General features: G+C 45.4%; 1 long non-coding RNA gene across 1 annotated transcript; it reads right to left on the bottom strand.

The window, feature by feature from the left end:
* Positions 1 to 6,370: 6,370 nt before the first annotated feature.
* On the bottom strand, positions 6,371 to 12,080 carry LOC140218425 (uncharacterized). The gene is made up of 3 exons (XR_011894680.1): positions 11,639 to 12,080; positions 11,391 to 11,575; positions 6,371 to 6,613 (listed from the first exon to the last, which is right to left on the bottom strand). It is a non-coding gene; the product is annotated as an uncharacterized lncRNA (long non-coding RNA).
* Between the last annotated feature and the right edge of the window lie 6,538 nt (positions 12,081 to 18,618).

Raw genomic sequence — 18,618 nt, 5'->3', positions numbered from 1 at the left:
AGGGGGAAACGTGCTTTCCGATCGCTCAAGGTTGCGCGGACAACGCATAGCTCTAGCGTCTAGGAAAAGCTTAACCAGGTGCGATGGCGGCACGCATAGCGTGGGAAGCTAGCCGCCAGAATAACTATACCAAGGACTGCTGCTGATGAGGGCGAAGTACCTTCGTGTAATTATAATAACCGTAATAGGACTACTTTCGAAAAAAAAAGGAAACGGCCCAGAGGGCTATACTACGAGAGCTATGACTGATAGTTTTCTATATATATATATATATATATATATATATATATATATATATATATATATATATATATATATATATATATTCATCTCATCTATGGGATCGCATTCGCGCGCTGTTTCTTTGTCTCTGCGTGTAGTACAGTTAAGAGAGCCAGTTTAAGGGCGGAGAAGAAGAAAGAAGAGAAAAGCAAAAACTGCAGCGCCGTGGTTTTAAAGCGCACCCGTGGTAGAGAAACGGAATGCGATATAAGCGTGCGTAGCCATGATACGCACACGACAAACTGCCTTAAAATATTTAGACTTTACCTGTGCAGACTTCACAGTATCAAGTCTGCACTACACGGCAGAACTTACGAGCAGATGATATCTGACATCAGGGAAATGCACCACCATGCTCTGGAAAGAGGGCACAACATCATATTTCAATGGATTCCTGCTCCCTGTGGCATCGTCGGCAACAACCTAGCCGACAAGGCTGCCCGGTCTGCCCACGAAGATACCCAGACGCGTCCAACACCTTTGACGAAGTCGGACGCTGCCAGGGAACTTCGCCTACTTGCACGCAAAAAGTCACAAGATCTCTGGATTTCAAGTGCCTTCAATTGCCGATTACGTAAACTGGACCCCACGCTACGGCTACAACTGCCATCTAGCCTTTCCCGCGGCGAAACAACCTTGATGTGCCGTTTGTGGCTGGGAGTAGCGTTCGCGAACGCATACTTCTATCGTTTGGGAAACCATCGAGCACCTATTGTGTACCTGCCCTCGCTACAATGTACAACGCCTCTCTTTGCGGGCGACTTCGCACCGACTGGACTAAAGACCGTTCACTGAGTCAAAGATACTCGGACCGTGGCCAGACCCGTCACTGGCACAAAAAGCGATTCGCGCACTAGTGCAATACTTGAAGTGCACCTGCTTAAGAGACCGTTTATAGTGTCCCTGTGTATACTGTCCCTCCCACACGCCTTCAGTGCTTACTCTCTCCCTTTTTCCTCTTTCTATTTCCATTTCCCCCACCCCCAGTGTATAGGGTAGCAAACCGGGTGCTCTTCTGGTTGACCTCCCTGCCTTTCCTGTCCTTGCTCTCTCTCTCTCTATCTCTATCTATCTATCTATCTATCTATCTATCTATCTATCTATCTATCTATCTATCTATCTATCTATCTATCTATCTATATATCTATCTATCTATCTATCTATCTATCTATCTATCTATCTATCTATCTATCTATCTATCTATCTATCTATCTTCTAAGGAAATGAATACAGCAGCGTGGTAAGTTGCAGTGCCGCATTTTTGTCTATAGAGCAAATAACATTACTATGATGCGGACTACTTTTTCAGAAGGAGGGGTACCATACTCTTCCTCGTTCAGCCACTTTACCGACTCTGGAGTGTATTTCATAACCGATATGTCGCATACTGTAGCTTTGTGAAGTCATGCGCTGATGCAGAATACATAGAATCGCTGTATGTCATCATGCTTTCTGAGATCTTCTCCCTCCAATCACCACACGGGCTTTCTCCCACTCATGTTTTCAAGCATCCTATTTACTCTACACATGTCAAGCTGTTGATCTCTTTCTTCCTTATTTTGGTCGTACTACTCGTACTTCCTTCGTTCGTTGTATCTATTCTCGCGTTCGCTCCTATAGCCTTGGTTCGCTTGATGCTAAGTTAAATATTTGTTTCTACTTTTAGATTTTCTTGATTACGGAATCACCACTCCGTGTGCAAAAGAGCACACACGGCGTTCATGCGCAGAGCTCTATAGGCATAAATCTATGCCACGTTCAATTACTTCCGCGCAGCAGTGAGGCCACTGATGCGTGCCCGGTCGCGAGATCGTAAACGCGAGAACATTTTCACGCTCCTTCATTTTCTCAGCTGTAACAAAATACTCGAAGAGCGAACTGAGCAGCGCGCATGCGCGAGTCTTCGCGCCTGGTGAATTATAGAACATGGTGCACAGAACAGCACCAGCTGGTAGCGCTCCGTCCCCATTCCACCTGCTCAACCACGTTTTCTTTTTGCTCCCGTGCATACTTTCTTACCCACCGAAGAGCGAACGTGACGTTAAAGAGGAGTGGAAGAAACGAAGCGAGAGGGGGAAATGGCACTGGGACATGACAGTAAGGGCCGCCGGCACTCGCTAATTGGGTTCCGTGCTGGTGATTAAGATGTGCTTGGGGAGAGCGTATTTCTCGGCCACTTCTTATCTAAGTCGGGAGCTGGAGATGAGTCCACCGCGCTGCACTAGTGTAGGTGCTTTTTATTAGCACTGTCTGCCCCGTCGCACAAGCCGCCGGTTGTAATGAGGCGCACAATGTTTCCCTCGCGCAAACTGGCGCACACAGCCTGCGTTTGTTTAGTGCTCGCAGTGAACAGGGTTTGCCTGAAACACGGATGCTGCTTTCTAATGAGAAATTGTTGAGGCGCCTAACTAGTATAATCACGTGGTACGGTTTTTTCTAACGCAAATTTTTTCTACAAAAAAGTCGTGCGACCCACTCTGCGACTGTGATATCCTTAGCTTGCACAGCCCGGAGGCATACTGCCTGGACCGCTTACGTTCAATGGCGCCTTGAAGCTGCGAATGAGCTTGCAAGTTCGCCTACCGGTTTCGTTGGTCATATTACTGTCAAGGCAGAAAGAAAGAGAGAGAAAGAAGTAAAAGCAGGAAGGCTAACCAGGTTGCAAGTGGTTTGCTACCCTAAACAGTGGGAAAGGAATGCAGTAAGAAAAGGGAAGTGATAAGAAGTAATGCGCGCGTACATACTACACCAACTACGGCGTCCACTCTGCATTTAGAAGCTGCAACAGAGCCTAGTCGTCTTTAAGGAGCCCAGCAGGGCTCTCTGGTCGTGGATGACCGTCGAGTTCATTCGTGGTTCCAATATCTGCGCGTTGGAATAGATTACCGACACGCCATATTTTCCGGCGTCATAAGCATATTTCCTGACCCGCTATATACCACGTGATCTCTTTTTAACATCAATACAATATTTAAATATTACTTGTTGTGTATAGCTAGAATACTAGGAGAGGACAGCATTACTGCCGCAAAAAATAAAATGCAAGCTTGCATAAATAAGAAAACTTAAGGAGTTTCACTAACTTTTAAGCTAATTACTTTAGCGCACATATTGCAATTTACGAATTGAATCCGGTGGCTTCCTAAGGCAGATTCTCTTAGAACGAGTTTTGAAACTAGTGCCCGTTTCGATATAAGCACCGTAAAACTTCCAGTAAAAATGCCTTGTTGTTCCAAGCACCTTTTAAACAAAACGCTTTTTTATGCATTAAAGCTCGAAATAGCTAAAACATCAATGTATTTCGTCATGCACTTTGGCAACGCTTATTTCTAGATAGGTCTTATCCTCAGAATTTGTTCCATGCCATTTCATCAGCTACAATTTCTAAATTGCAAAATTCGCCGCAAAGTAACAAGCTTATCGCTAATAAGCAATATTTTGATAATTTGCGAATAGCCATCTCATTGTGATGCCGTCGTCGTCAGAGTGCTTTCGATTAATAATATGAATTTTTATGCAAATAATGTCTGGCTCTTAGAATAGTCCTGAAATACAGTTGTGCTACATGTCACAGGTTTTTTATTGATTATCATGATAAAAATAACCTGTATAAACAACTCTCATCAACCAACATAATCTGAAGCTGTCCACTAAGGGTCCTTCACAGTCAGCGTATAGCTCCTGTATATAAAGCGCAACAATAAAAATCCTGATTTCCCGGTATTTAGTCAAGAGAGATATAACTTTATTATGTCCTTGATGGGGTTCAGGGGCGGCGGGGGTCGGGAGATTTAGTCAACAAACCTTGGAGACAAACGCCTTTGGTTGGAAATTAAAGGGTTTAATACGGCAAAGGACTCGAGCCGATCCCGCAAGTACAGGCAAGCCGCATGTGGAATCGCGTGTGCTCCGAGCACATCTCGTGAACGGAACAACTTCTTTCTCTTCGGAAGTTGCAATAATGCCTTTGGTCTACACTCGATAGCGCTCATGAAGTGGTAGATCATTCCAGACTCCACGTGTGCAAGCCCACATGACGTACTGCATGACTGATCCAACTCAGTATAAAACCACTTCAGACAAGTTCCGCCTTCACTTTCCTGCTTGTAACAACGGCTAGATATACTGTAGAAATCAGTAATGTCTAGAAAACCACCGTTGGACGTAAGTAACGCCACGCTGAAGTTGTGGTGTCTTGCTCAAAGTGCACAATTTAAATTGTTGTTTTGATATCAAAAGAGATACCGAAAGCAGATTAGGCATTGAAATATTCGATAACCTGAAGATTAGATACGCGAAATTGCAATGTCGTTAGATAATTATCATACTTATAAGTTATAACCAACTACTGGATATGAGCTAATTAAAGACATGGTTAGGTGTGGATGTTTGCAGCGCGGCTTTCTGAGCATCCAGTCATACACAACCCTCCTCTAAGAAAACAGCTCATTAGTACCGTAGATGTCAGTCAACGAAGTCACGTTGTCATTGCGTCGTCATTGTTTACATCGCGTCCTCATTATTCCGTCGTCATGCCGTGGTAGTTGTAGAAAGTACAAGTTATAACTTGTTTTACACTGACCCCAAATAGTCGCTGGCACCATTCTGTTTGTCGTAATGGTTAATTCTCTACTAAAATAGCACATAGAGAGCTGTTTTAAACTGTTTGCGTTTCATAGCTCATTGCTCAGTTCAGCGCTGTTGGCGCCGTAGACACTGGTGGGCCGATCCCGGATATATTGCACACTGCAGTTCCCATGGGTGTACACCGTTGTGTACTTGCCACTGGGTATGTTGTCATGCCGCTGTGTATGTACCGTCCTCGTCGCGCCGCCGTCGTTATGCCATCGTCGTCATACTGTCGTCGTCCCGCCATCTCACGCCACCGTCATCATCCAATTCTCGTAGCGTTGTTGTGGTCGTATAGTCATCACATTGTCGTCGCTATAGTATCGTAATCATTTCAGAATCGTCACCTCATTGTTGTGCCGTCTACATCATAGCACTTTCGGCTGCGCCAGTGTATGCTTAGAAACCCGGCAAGCATTCGAACATCGCAGAGGAGCATAGTAATTCAACCGATACCTCATAAAACAACCTTTACACTGAAATGCCATCTACGAAATGGGACCTTCAAACCCTCAAGTGATTCTACGAGCTCGAGATCGGTAGTGAAAACGTCCTAGCTCACACCACAATTAACGCTTAAACATTCGCGTTACACACTCTTAACCCTCCTTTGAGTTTAGTTTCCCTAATGTTATGCAAAAAAAGTATTTTTTTATTAAATAGGGATAACGTATGCTCTAATGAACAATTATATCAATTGCAAGAATATCGGCGGGCCGCTCAAGTTGGAGGAGAGACTATAAGGTCTGCGCTCGCTCTGCGACAGTTCGAGGAGTGTTTTCGCTCGCTCTGCGACAGTTCGAGGAGTGCCGGTACGTGTTGCCCACGTACCGGCATTCCCAACGCGTATCTAGTGTTCGTTAGGAAACTCGCATAGACGGTGGCGCAATATTTCCTTCTCAGTAATGTTGTACGAAACTCAATTGCGTCCGAGTTGCAGACCAACGCGTAATCTTCGGCGTTATTCAGCGCCCAGTGAAATATTAGATAACGCTACAGTTTGATCTTCACTGCTCAGACCAGAGCGTACCCACCGCAGCTCAGCAGGAACGCTAGTGTGCATATATAAGTCCCCCCCCCCCCCCCCCCCCTCCCGAGCGATGGGAGACCTTGTTGTCCAGCCCCGACTTACCGACACAGCTCGCGCTGGCGGCTAGGGACCAGGAACTGCTGGACGCATATGGGACCTGAGAAGAAGGTTCCACCCCATCTGGTGCCAGCGCGCACCAACCTTTGCTAAGGGTTCAGTATAAAAGTTGATTCTCTCTCTCTGTGCGCACAACGCTGATGCCAGCAGCGGAAGGCAGAACTATGGAACTCAGGGCAGAACGATGACTTTGCTCCGCAACAGAGGTAACCGAGGCGAACGATGATGGTGCGTTCCCTTCGTCGTCTTTGCAACCTATTGCACACCACGTGCTTCTCAAAACCCTCTAAACCAACTCGTGCGAGTCACGCATGCGCAGTCAGTGGGACATCATGACAAGCACGGCTGCACCACCGAAGGCCCAAGTGAGCCTCAAGCACCCGTATAATTACTATCACAGTGAAATTAAATATACTGCTTCATAACCTCCGACTTCCCAACTTGTGCCCCGAATCACTCCGCTCTTCATCTGCTGCATGATTCATACTCCATTCGAGTTCACATTTATACAGATGGCTCTTCGGCTGGTGCGGTAGTCATTCCGACAATGTCAATCTGCAAGAGGTTCAAAATCAGCCACGTCACAACATCGACAGGATGCGAATTTTCCGCCCTCGGTAGCGCAGTGCGATATGTGCAGCAACAATCGCCAAATCACTTGGCTATATTCTGTGATTCAAAGGCAGCCCTGCAGTCACTCTTACCAGCTCTGAGGCGCAGCCCACATGAACAATTGGTAGTAGAGACACGATTACGCTACCATCAAGCAGTAGACGGAGGCCAGGACATCGTATTTCAGTGGCTACCCGGACGCTGCAACATTACTGGCACTGAAAGTGCCCACAAAGCTGCCCGTGAGGCACATGATGTATGTGAAAGCCCCACGATACCATTGTCGATAACGGATGCAGCGCGGCACTTCAGCGGTCTTGCCGATATTATTACTATAAAGAAATGGAACACACCGGAGTTCACCAACCGGCGCCTATATGCCATGGACCCGCATATGACATGGCAACTTTTATCTGGTTATAACCGACGGGAAGAAACGCTACTGCGACGCTTGCGAGTAGGTGTTTCAGGAGCATGAATGCTTACGGGGGTGTGAGTCATTGATGATGATATGTTTTGTTCACGGAGAACAAAAATGCACGGAATTGTAGCCATATTTGGCTGTAATAAGGAAGGAATATACGAGTAGGAACAGAGAATTGCACAGGTTTAAGTGCTACAACTCATACAATATCTAACGCTTGAAAAATAAAATGCCAAGAAACCAGAAAACAATTCAGTGGATCGTTAGAGATACAACACAAGTATTTTCAAAGAGATGATTGCAGGATATAGTCAAACTGAGAAGAAAGTCAACTTAATAGTGAACAACGCCAAACCTGAAACATTGTAGGGGTGCGTAGTTTGATCTATACGAGTATGCGCAAATCGCACGACCTTGCACAGACAAGAATTGTTTTCAAACAACGAAAGAGAACTAAGCTGCGCAGTTTCTATCATGTCATTAAAACAACGCGCATACGATATACATAGAAATTTGCAAATAATTGCGACATTCAAAACACCACCAAGAATTAGCGAGATTGTAAATACGAGCATGACCACGTCGAACGCTACCTGCAAGCGGTTTCTGAGCACTTTTGTCTAGAATGAACCGCGCTTAACGATAAGAACTTGAGTTCACTTGTGCGACTCCCACGCATGTCTCACGCTGTTTTTTCGCCATATCGTTCATTAATTTGCCGATCGGTCGGATACAGTAAACTGCGCCAATGTATGTGCCATCGCTGGGATGTCTCTCTCTCTCTCTCTCTCTCTCTCTCTCTCTCTCTCTCTCTCTCTCTCTCTCTCTCTCTCTCTCTCTCTCTCTCTCTCTCGCTTTCGTGTGTTTGTTTTACCTTAGTTATATTATAAGTAGGGTGGCGTGGTGTGCAGTTCTGATATTTCTAATCGTGAGAGCTCTCTGTAAACAAATATACAAGGTGACATTTAGTTAGCGAACATATAGACAAAGCATTTAATTGGCCCCTAGGGCAACGCAGCCTCGTCATATATTGCGCTATTGTGCAGACCATTTCGAAAGCGCAAACATTAACTTTTAAATTTGTTCACCAAGGCATCGCAGTCGATGTACTACACATTAAGCAATGCAAAGCTGGTTACATATTTCCACTCCATTTCTGCAATGTGCCCCCACGGGTAGCATATTTTAGCACTAATACACACAACTTGTCAGGTCTAACAGAGTAAATATTGCGGGGTTAAAGCGCTGAGTTCTCTGCGAGCTTCGTAAATGTCTCTCGGGGCGAAACATGTTGACATATGCGCATGCAAAGTGCCCGCTGAAGTCATTACTAATGGCAATGGCCGCTTCCAAAGCGGTCATCCGCAACGGCGAGACCGTAAAGGCTCCTCTGAAAAGCGTTTTTATCGGTTCAAGGGCAAATGGCGCCATTCACTCACGCCACATCGTCCGTCAAAAGCTAAGTAACTCCGTGCCGAGGTGGTCTTCATAACGCGCCCTTCCTATCACACCCAGGCTATGAAATTAATGACTTCTACCCGGAAGTGGTGAGGTGGCCAAGCGTGCTGCAGTAGCTCACGTATTCTTAATTTCTAGCCTGCTATCGCGATATGTTAAGCTCTCTTTCTTTCTGTGCCTGATGTAATATACGGCGCAGTGGTGGTGGTGGTCCCGCAGTGTGTGTTCGTGTGCAGCACACTCTCCCGTTGCACCGCTTTTCCGCCCACCCGTCGGATGTATATATACTCGCGAAGATAAACGACCACCCGCATGCGCCAGTGTGCGGCGAGTGGCTTGCGCTGCCTGGCGTTGTGGCGCGACGAAGGGAGCATGTGACGGCACGTCATGAACACCATTGCGCTCTCGTTCTGTCTACTCTAGTCTACTCCACCTGCTCTCGATGCGCCAGACTTGCGTTGTAGTGTCCACTCATGTTTCAACTAATAACGCGCGTCGGCATTAGTACGTTAATCGAATCATATTAACCTTAGTTAGCCTCCTTGCCTATTAAAGCGAAGTTTTCTTTGTCTCACTGATTCGTCCGTGAGTGCCGAAAAAGCACTGCAGGAAAGCCACCTTACACATCTGCGTAGAGCACTACAGCTAACATTCGCAGTACCGCGCCAGCGCCGATTGGCCGGCCGGTCAGTGCCTGATAACGGCGCGAAGCGACGAGCTCAGCAAGAGTAGCGCATGCGCACGAAAATTCACTGGAAGCGCGAGTTGCATCTGCTAGGCATGACACCACGCATATGGCCATTAACTGAGCTTCCCTGCTTATCGGAGATAGCAAGAGAGCGTCAACACGGGCTCCTCTTAGGATCTGGAAAAAAACATCAAAGCCCCTTTCTTAAAGAAAGATAGTTGAACGCCACGCTACCCAGGCGAACTGTATATATCTCCATTGCATTACGCGCGTCACGCTATGCATTCCCGGCCGTCACCATGGGTAGGCCGCGGGTGCAATGCACGGCAGGAGAAGAGGCTGCCGTACGTGAACTTAGCGCGCGCGTGATCGTCCCCGGGGCACCTAAGACCGATTCCGTGTATTGGCAACGGCATGTAGAAGCCATGTGGGAGATGCTTGTGCAGTTGAGATAGCTACTGGTCTTGTGATCGTCAGCGTGTACATCAGACCGAATGCGTCTCGTTGTGACGCGGAAAGATTCCTGGCAGAAACGATGAATATCTTAAAGCCACATAGGACGCCGATCCTCGTGTGCGGTGACTCTAACATCGATGAGGCGAAAGAGCACGGCAGACGAATCGAAAGTTTCTTGTTAGATCACTAATCATTGAAACTGAAGACGCTACAGAGACGCACGTCGCAACACCATTCCTGCATTGATCTCAAGTTTGCAAGCAGGCTGTATCACGTTATAATGACAGAGCCTCTGACCGACTACCACAGCGATCACAAGTGTATAGTCGTCCGTGAAAGTGTGAGTGTGTGCGTGTAATCAACGGCTACATGATCTAAAATAAAGGCTATGCAACTTAACGAAATGTGTCTTCATTGAACTTCAACGTTCAAAAAATACGACCCTGAACAAGCACTCAAATCACATATGCATAGCATCGGGTCACTCAGCATTTCTTGAGTTCGCTGCGTGGTCGTTGACTTTGAACTTGGATTCAGTTTGCGCTGGGGACAGCTTCGCATTCAACCATCTTTCTTTAGTAAAGGGGCTTTGATTTTTTTTAATAGGGTTAGCATTCTTTGTCTTCTTTAAAGCCACAAAACGTTCTCACATATGGAGTAGCACACAATGGTATAGAAGTTACAAACAGGGATATTTAAGCGCTTCTATCTATCTATCTATCTATCTATCTATCTATCTATCTATCTATCTATCTATCTATCTATCTATCTATCTATCTATCTATCTATCTATCTATCTATCTATCTATCTATCTATCTATCTATCTATCTATCTATCTATCTATCTATCTATCTATCTATCTGCATGCATGCCTGACAACGTTATCTCATTGTCATCGAGCTTTGGTTGTCATACCACCTTCGTTGGTCCATCGACGTCAATCCTCCTTCGTCGTTCTATCGTAATTGTGTTGTCGTCAGTCAATCGTGACTATGCGCCGTTTTCATGCCATCGTCGTGACATCGTGACCATTTCAAGCAAATTGTTGCTAACAGCATCAGGGAACTCATCAAAGACCGCAAAATAAGTGACAAAGCGGTACGTCCATTATTTCCTCTCAGCTCCGTTCCGGGACGATTTTATATCCTAACGAAGATGAACAAGCCGAAAAATCCGGGTCTCCTATCGTGTTTGGTATCGGTAACATCGCAGAACCACTTTCCGGCTTCGTCGACAACATCGTTAGGAAAATTCCGCCTACTTTCTCTCCATACCTGAAAGACACAAACCACTTCTTATCTTATATGATTGACCTCGACGTACATCCTGGTTCTTGGTTCCTAGTAGAGGCAAGACGTGCATCGAGTGAGCTCCCGAACAGCACTTTGTAATGCGGTGAACGCATTTTAGATCATAGATTCGGGACCTCATACAGGTGCCACGTAATACTAACTTATTTGTCTCTCATCTGCCACTAAATCGCCACTGAATTTTTTTCTGAAGCCTTCACACTAGAATATTAGGTTAGAAAAGCGGCAAGCACATGCCACAACATAACTGAAGCCACTCCCGGCCCCTATTTGAGCGCATCACATTTATAAGAGCTACACGTAGAACGGTTGAGACAACAGCAACATTGTTTTTGGCATTATGTGTAGACAGGATGTGTATCGTAGAAGAAAAAACTGCTTACCTTCAGCTCTACTAACTCTTGCATCGTCCGCTGTCTCGTAATCCTGCAGCGTGCAACGTTGATTTGTTCCCCTTTTTGGTTTTCTGCTAGCACTGACACTTCGGACGCTCCGCTCCGGTCTAACTCCCGAGGCAGCCCGGCACGCAACATCTGCTGGGCATGATGCAGTTCACGTCTCGCGGTCACTGAAAGCACAAAACGAGCTCAACGAGAAAGACACAGGTAGAGATAGTGGTCCTTGTTCATACCACAGCGTTTCTTCAAAACGAGCATGGTTCGAAGGGACGCTTTTCGTCGTCTAGATACTGCACTTCTCACGTGCCTCGACAGCACTCGCGTCCACACGGCACGATAATTCTGTCCTGCACTTTTAACTGTACAACACGGTTTTACAGTGCGACAGATGTGCGAACTATGCCACTCGAAGAGTTACGACGTTTCTACGACACCAATACGCACGCAACACTGAACGTCGTTGAGAACAGCGTCGGTTGGTCGGATCGGCTGGACCGAGTAGCGTGACGTGGCTGACGTGTCGGCTAGGAGCGCGCAAGCCTTGTCATAGGGCTCCATTCTGGACATTCCGCCATTTTCTTCGAGGCGTGACGTAGGCACGATGCGCGCAAATGGCGCTGATGGCCCCGATTTGATTTCGTAACGTGACGCAAAATTGACGCTCCGCCTTAGAAACTGAAATATAGGCAAATAACCTAACATCCTCCATAAAGCAAAACAGTTTTCCTCAATAAAAACAAAGCAGCTAGCTAAAAGGGTACAATTGTTCAGTCAAAAACATCTCTCGCTTCCATCGTCTGGCGCGTACAACCTGTCGTCTACTTCATTAGCCAGGATGCGTGTCTCCGAGAAACGGAATGAGTCATCGTATACACATTGGCGCCAACGAGCTTATTTTCTACCTTGAGACAGCATACGGGACCGACCAGTGGTGGTGATCGCACGTTCTAGGCCGCGATATCGTTATCTCGGTCCGACTTGGCTGGCTGAGAAGTGGACGAACATCCCCGATAGCGATGCGCACGCCACGAGTAGCAGCTTGCACGCTTGCACGCCGCAAGCGCCGGCTCTGACATTTCTCATTCACTTGGCTGTTTACTTGATCGGTGTGATGAAACTTAAAGGAGACGCCAGGGCCGCCTTGAGTACATTCTTTTATGAAAGGGAAAAATTGGCATCCACCTAAACCGTGATACAATTCGGGTCCCTTTCATGTACTTTCCTCCACCTTGCGGGCTTCCGCAGACTAATTTGCCATTTCAGTGTCTCAGTGCCTCGAGTTGTCGCTTGATTCGCCCTCGCTCTCCGATCGGCTAACCTCCTGGTTAGCTCAGATGGTAGAGCGGTCGCCCCCGAAAGGCGTTGTTCCCGTGTTCGGACCCGGCTGAATTTTTCTTCAACTGCAAGCGTTGTTTTTTTTTATAAACTTGTATGGGTTTTCTTTGTAGCTTCGTGCTACAGTTCGGGTGGATGCCACTTTTCCCCTTTCATGTATGTACCTTCCTGCACCTTGCGTGGTTCTGCAGAAGTGATTTGACATTCTTTTATATAACTTTAAAAGCCACCATAGTCACAAGCTCTCATGATGTGAAAAGCCATTAGTCTTGATTACGATATGAACGCAGCAGTGAAAAGTGTAAAAAGTCGCAGCAATTTTTGAGTGCAGTTCATTTTTGTGTTTATTTTGTTTTCTAAACCTACTCGTGTACCACGCTGCTAAGATCTTGTTTAAGATCGCAGTATTTATAAATAAATAAATAAATAAAATATTTGTAATGTTCAATCAGTATTATTTGAAGTAAACACGTCTTTAAGAAAAGGATGGCTAAGAATTCAAACATTTTTTTGAGAACGATGCGAAGACTATGCGAAGACCAAGCATTATGGACAGAAGAGCTTCATGGCCCCAAATAACGGGGAAAGTGCAGTGTTACATATACCTCTCGGGCGGATTGCGCGGCTAGTCGAACCACAAATTATGGCGGAAAAGTTCTGCAATTGCGGCCCAGCGCAACGTCACGCAACATCAAATTAGCATTTACAAAACAGCCCTTCCTGTGACGTTATTCTCGTGATATTCTTCTAGCCAATCAACAAAATGACATGGCAGCTATCTCAGAAAGCCATCAGATATTCGCGAAACTGCAGATGCTTTGAATCGGCTTCTGCACACTATCGTTCACCATCTTCTTTAAGCGCGAACAATGTAATATATCTGTCGAGAGCATGAAAAAATGAAACCTCCTTTGTTAAAGAAAGATGGCTGAACGCGAAGCGTTTCCCATTGCCTACTGACTCAAAGTCCATAGCCGACGACCACGCAACAAACCCAATAAATGCTAAGCGACCCGATGCTAAGCACATGTGATTTGATTGCTTGTTTAGGATTGTATTTTTTGAACGTTGAAGTTGAATGAAGACACATTTCGTTAAGTTGCATAACCTTTATTTTACATCATGTAGATGTTGATTAGGCACACACACTCACACTTTCACGGACAATGGTACACTTGCATAGTATTGCCTTCTGATCGCTTTGGTAGACTGTCAGAGGCTCTGCCATTATAACGTGACCCAGCCTGCTTGCAAACGTGAGATCAATGCAGGAACGATGTTGCGTCGTGGGTCTCTGTAGCGTCTTCAGTTGCAACGATTAGCGATCTAGCATGAAACTCTCGATCTATTTGCCATGCTCTTTGGCCATATCGATGTTAAACTCACCGAACACCAGGACTGGCGTACTATGTGGCTTTGAGGTCGTCATTGTTTCTGCCAGAAACTTTTCTGCGTCACAACTAGACGTGTTCAGTCTGATGTACACGCTGACGATCACAAGACCAGTAGGCATCTCGGCTGCACAAGCCTTTCCGACATGAATCCTGCATGCCGTTGGCGATACACGGAATCGGCCTTACGGGCACGATCGTGCTCGCGCTTACGTTCACGTACGGCAGCCTCTTCTTCTGTCGTACGCTGCACCCGCGGCCTACCCACGGTGACGGCCGGGAATGCATCGCGTGGCGCGCGTAATGCAATGAAGATATGTACAAGTCGTCTGGGTAGCGTAGCGCTCAACCATATTTAAGAAATGGCTTTGATTTTTTTTTCCAGATCCTAAGACGAGCCCGTGTTCACGCTCTCTTGCTGTCTCCATTAAGCAACGAAGCTAAGAGTGGTGTCATAGTGTCATGCCTATAGCAGACGCAACTTGCACTTCCAGTGAACTTCGTGCGCATGCGCTACTGTTGCTGAGCTCGTCGCTTCGCGCCGTTATCAGGCACTGACCGGCCGGCCAATCGGCGCTGGCGCGGTACTGCGAATGTTAGCTGTAGTGTTCTACGCAGATGTGTAAGGTGGCTTTCCTGCAGTGCGTTTTCGGCACTCAAAGACGAATCAGTGAGACATAGAAAGCTTGGCCTTAAACATTAATCGAAAAGCACTACGCATACATGATACCCACGCGAGCGGGTCGACTGAGAAATCGGGCTGACCGAGCCCGACGTGACCGCGTTTACATGAACTTGCTTCTGACGGGTCTGGACAACGACGGCACGCAGCGTCGAACCGAGACATCAACGCGTTTGAACTGAGATTCCGGTTCCCGCAACCGTCTGCAACAGCTCTATTTCAGGGGTCTTATATTTACGAAGAGGTTTCGCTACACAGTACTTGTCTGTGCCTTGTCCTGATACCGTTCTCGCTGCCGGCGCATAAATCGCAATGTCACAGTGGTTCCGCGCAAGTCTCAGCGCTGGCTGGCCCAAACCGTCTGCGTTTAGGTGCGCGCTGCAAACGTGTCAGGCTGGGCCAACCTACCCCATGCAATCGGGCTTACCCAGCCCGACTTGACTTTTGCGCAGCCCGACCGGCTCGCGTTTGCATGAACTCGACAGGCCAATTCCATCCCGACAAGCCGACCCGACTCGCTTCTGTTCGGCTCACGTAAACACCCTCAAAGTCTGCAGCTCCATGTCACAATTCGTCATCTTGATGGAAACTAAAAATTGGGTTTTGCAACACTTCCGCTTCCCAGCACAACATTCAATCAAACGTGACCTCCCGACAACCAAACAGAGAGACAACAAGGCGGATAATGGGCGCCACGTGCGTCAAGAATAGACCAATGTTCAGGAGCTGTTCAGCTAGCATGTTTTCACGCCGCGCACAAACAGTTTTATTAATAAATCTAGTAGAAGCGTGGAAGCAGCGAGTAGCCCGCAAATACAGACAGCACCGCGATGTTTCTTTTGATGCCGTCGGAACCACCGCACATGGAGAAGGAGCTAACAAAATTAACGAAAGTGCAGAAGTATCGAAGTGCTCCGCTTGGTCAAGCCCCCTTAGTAGGTATGCCCCGCCATAAGTACCAAGCACTCCTCCTGTAGGAAAAAAAGCCATATAAGGAAGGGGCCTGAAAGGTACCTTAAGAATTAGCATTTAGAGCCATACAGCAGTGAGGACTTCGTTATTCAGTGCTGAACGTGTGAAAATTCTGGCCTGAGAAATTGGCGTTCCTATCCCAATGATTTGGGTTTGTAGTAAAATGCTGTCGTGTAGAACAATTCCCTGTTCTCCTCGTTTATGCTGCTTTCTTTATAGTTTGGAGCAGATAGTGCGACGATCTGCGATGATGCATTTACTCCACTCTGATGCTTCACAACGTCAAGGGCAGATATAGCTGTAAAGCATAGCTTATACGGTAAGAAAAGCAAGAGGCGGAGAGAATTGCATGGTAACGGATATACAACTCCTGTTTCGAAATATTTGAGCCCGAGAACGTGCAAAATAAAAGTGCTCATTGCAGCGAGTGCCGCACAAGACATGTACGCGCAGGATCACAGAGTGCCGCACAGGATCACAAAAATATTTGCCATAGCCGGAATGCTCGCAACTTGAGCTGAACAAAAAACTAGACGTTCTTTGAAATTTCGCAACTCGCACATTGGAGAGCTGGAACTGCTGCGCATCTTGACTCAGTAATATCTAAATAGTTCTCTTTGTGAAAGCAAGTGCTGGGTACATTGTATAGTTTAAAAAAAATGCAGTCTTCGACGCGCGGAAAGTGCCATTATTGTAATGCTGCATCTGAGTTGTTATCAGACCGCCAGAGGAAGTAGCTACGCGTTGGTTATTTATTACCTACTATTATGTATACTGCATTCTTACATAGCATTGCACGAAGCTTCTGAATTAATAATGGCTAGAAAGATCAAGGGATAGATGAAAAGATTAAATTTATTGATATTTTAGTAGCTTGCAAATTAAGAAACAGTTGATATTGAAAAGCTTCTGACAAAATTGGCAAGCAATTTATCGAAATATTCTGTAAGTCAACAGCGCAAATGCATTGAATATTTTCTCCATGTGAAAAGTAATAGTAGCAAGAAAAAGAAATCGTCCCAGATCGTAGCGCACTGAGAAAATTCAGATAAATTAATGATTTATTTATTTGTTTATTTAACATACCGTCAGGGCCAATGTCATTAGATAGGGGAGTGCGTAACATGTGAAACAATATATATATATATATAAACAATATATATATACATATATATATATATATATATATATATATATATATATGTGTATACGGGCAAACACATACAATTCTAATTATACAATGTTAGCTAAGGCGTTCTTGAACAGGCAGGTGGTGGTTTGTGATACCACTCTTGTGGTGTCCGTGGTAAGAATGAATGAAAAAAAAGCATCAGTTTTGCGAAAAGGAATTCGACTTAGGACGGGATGCAAGAGATGATAGGTCAAGACTTGATTTCATGGAAGATGTGCTTGCTGTTCTGTCGTAATTAGAAAGAATGAATCCTGTAGAGTTATTTTCAACCATTTCTAGTGAACGAATTAGGCTTTCATGGTTTGGATCTCAGATGGAGGCGGCATACTCTAGTTTCGAGTGAATGAGTGTTTTGTACATGACTAAATTTAAAGATGAAGGTACTTTTGCGAAGTTACGACGGAGGTATCCCAAAATTCGATTAGCGTTTTTAATTATATGCGAAATGTGGTGTGTCCAAAAGAGGTTTGATGTAATGTGAATTCCAAGGTATCTACGAGAAAACAGTCTCCAAAGAAGTATTAGCGATGGGATAAATGAACGAAACAGATGATGTTCTAGATATGCGGATATGTTTGCATTTCCTCCCGTTAAGTTCCATCAACCATATGTTGCACCATTTGTTAATAGCTTCAAGGTCAGATTAAAGCGTATTAGTATTATCAGCGCAGATTATTTCTCGATAAACAACACAATCATTGGCAAATAGGTTAATGTACGAGGAAACACAGGAAGGGAAGTCATTAATGTAAATAAGAAAGACCAAAGGGCCTAGTACTGTTTCTTGAGGGACACCAGATCGAACAGCAGTATGCCCTGAATTAGTGTTATTTGCAGACACAAACTGGGAACGGTTAGTAAGAAAATCTTCTACCCAGAAGAGCACTTTATAGAGTCTATGTTAAGCTGGCGCAGTTTGTAGGGAAGCAGTTTATCGCATACCTTGTCAAATGCTTTAGAAAAGTCTAGAAAAATGCAGTCAGTTAGGGAAGAACGATCAAGTATGGCATGAAGTTCGTGAGTAAAAGATATTAGTTGAGTTTCACAAGAATATGATTTGCGAAAACCATGTTGCGATGGTGAAAAAAAATGAATTTGATTCGAGAAAGCAAGCAAGGTTTGAAAACAAAATATGCTCAAATATTTTACAAGGAATGCTTGGGAGGGATATGGGCCAATAATTTATTGGTGATTGCTGGTCACCATGCTTCAAAAGTGGAATCACCTTCCCTATCTTCCATTCAACTGAGAGAGATCCCGTGTCCAATGATTGCTTAAATAGCTTGGTTAATGTAATTTATGAATACATAATTGTGGCTTTCAAGAACGTTGTGGTAATTTGATCGCAGCCGTGTGAAAAGGAAAGCTTTAAATTGTTAATTACATTTTTAATACCGCTAAAATTAATTATTATAGTAAACATAATGGCGTATTCGGAGCATAATAATTATGTGAAAATTAATAATTTTTGAAGGCGGCGAACAATCAAACGCTCTCGCAAACTCAGGTATCTTCGCCAATGGCAAAGTCATTTTCTAAGCCTGCGTCTGGCGAAAGGACCGTGTTGATACACTGCAACCATCTTTGTGCGTCCATAAAAACAATTACCTCGCTTAATCTTGTGATTGGCAGCGGGATAGG

This window comes from Dermacentor andersoni, chromosome 5, assembly GCF_023375885.2.
Source record: "Dermacentor andersoni chromosome 5, qqDerAnde1_hic_scaffold, whole genome shotgun sequence".
Lineage (NCBI taxonomy): Eukaryota > Metazoa > Arthropoda > Arachnida > Ixodida > Ixodidae > Dermacentor > Dermacentor andersoni.
Note: the sequence above shows the minus strand (reverse complement) of the source record. Positions and strands in the feature narration are given on the sequence as shown.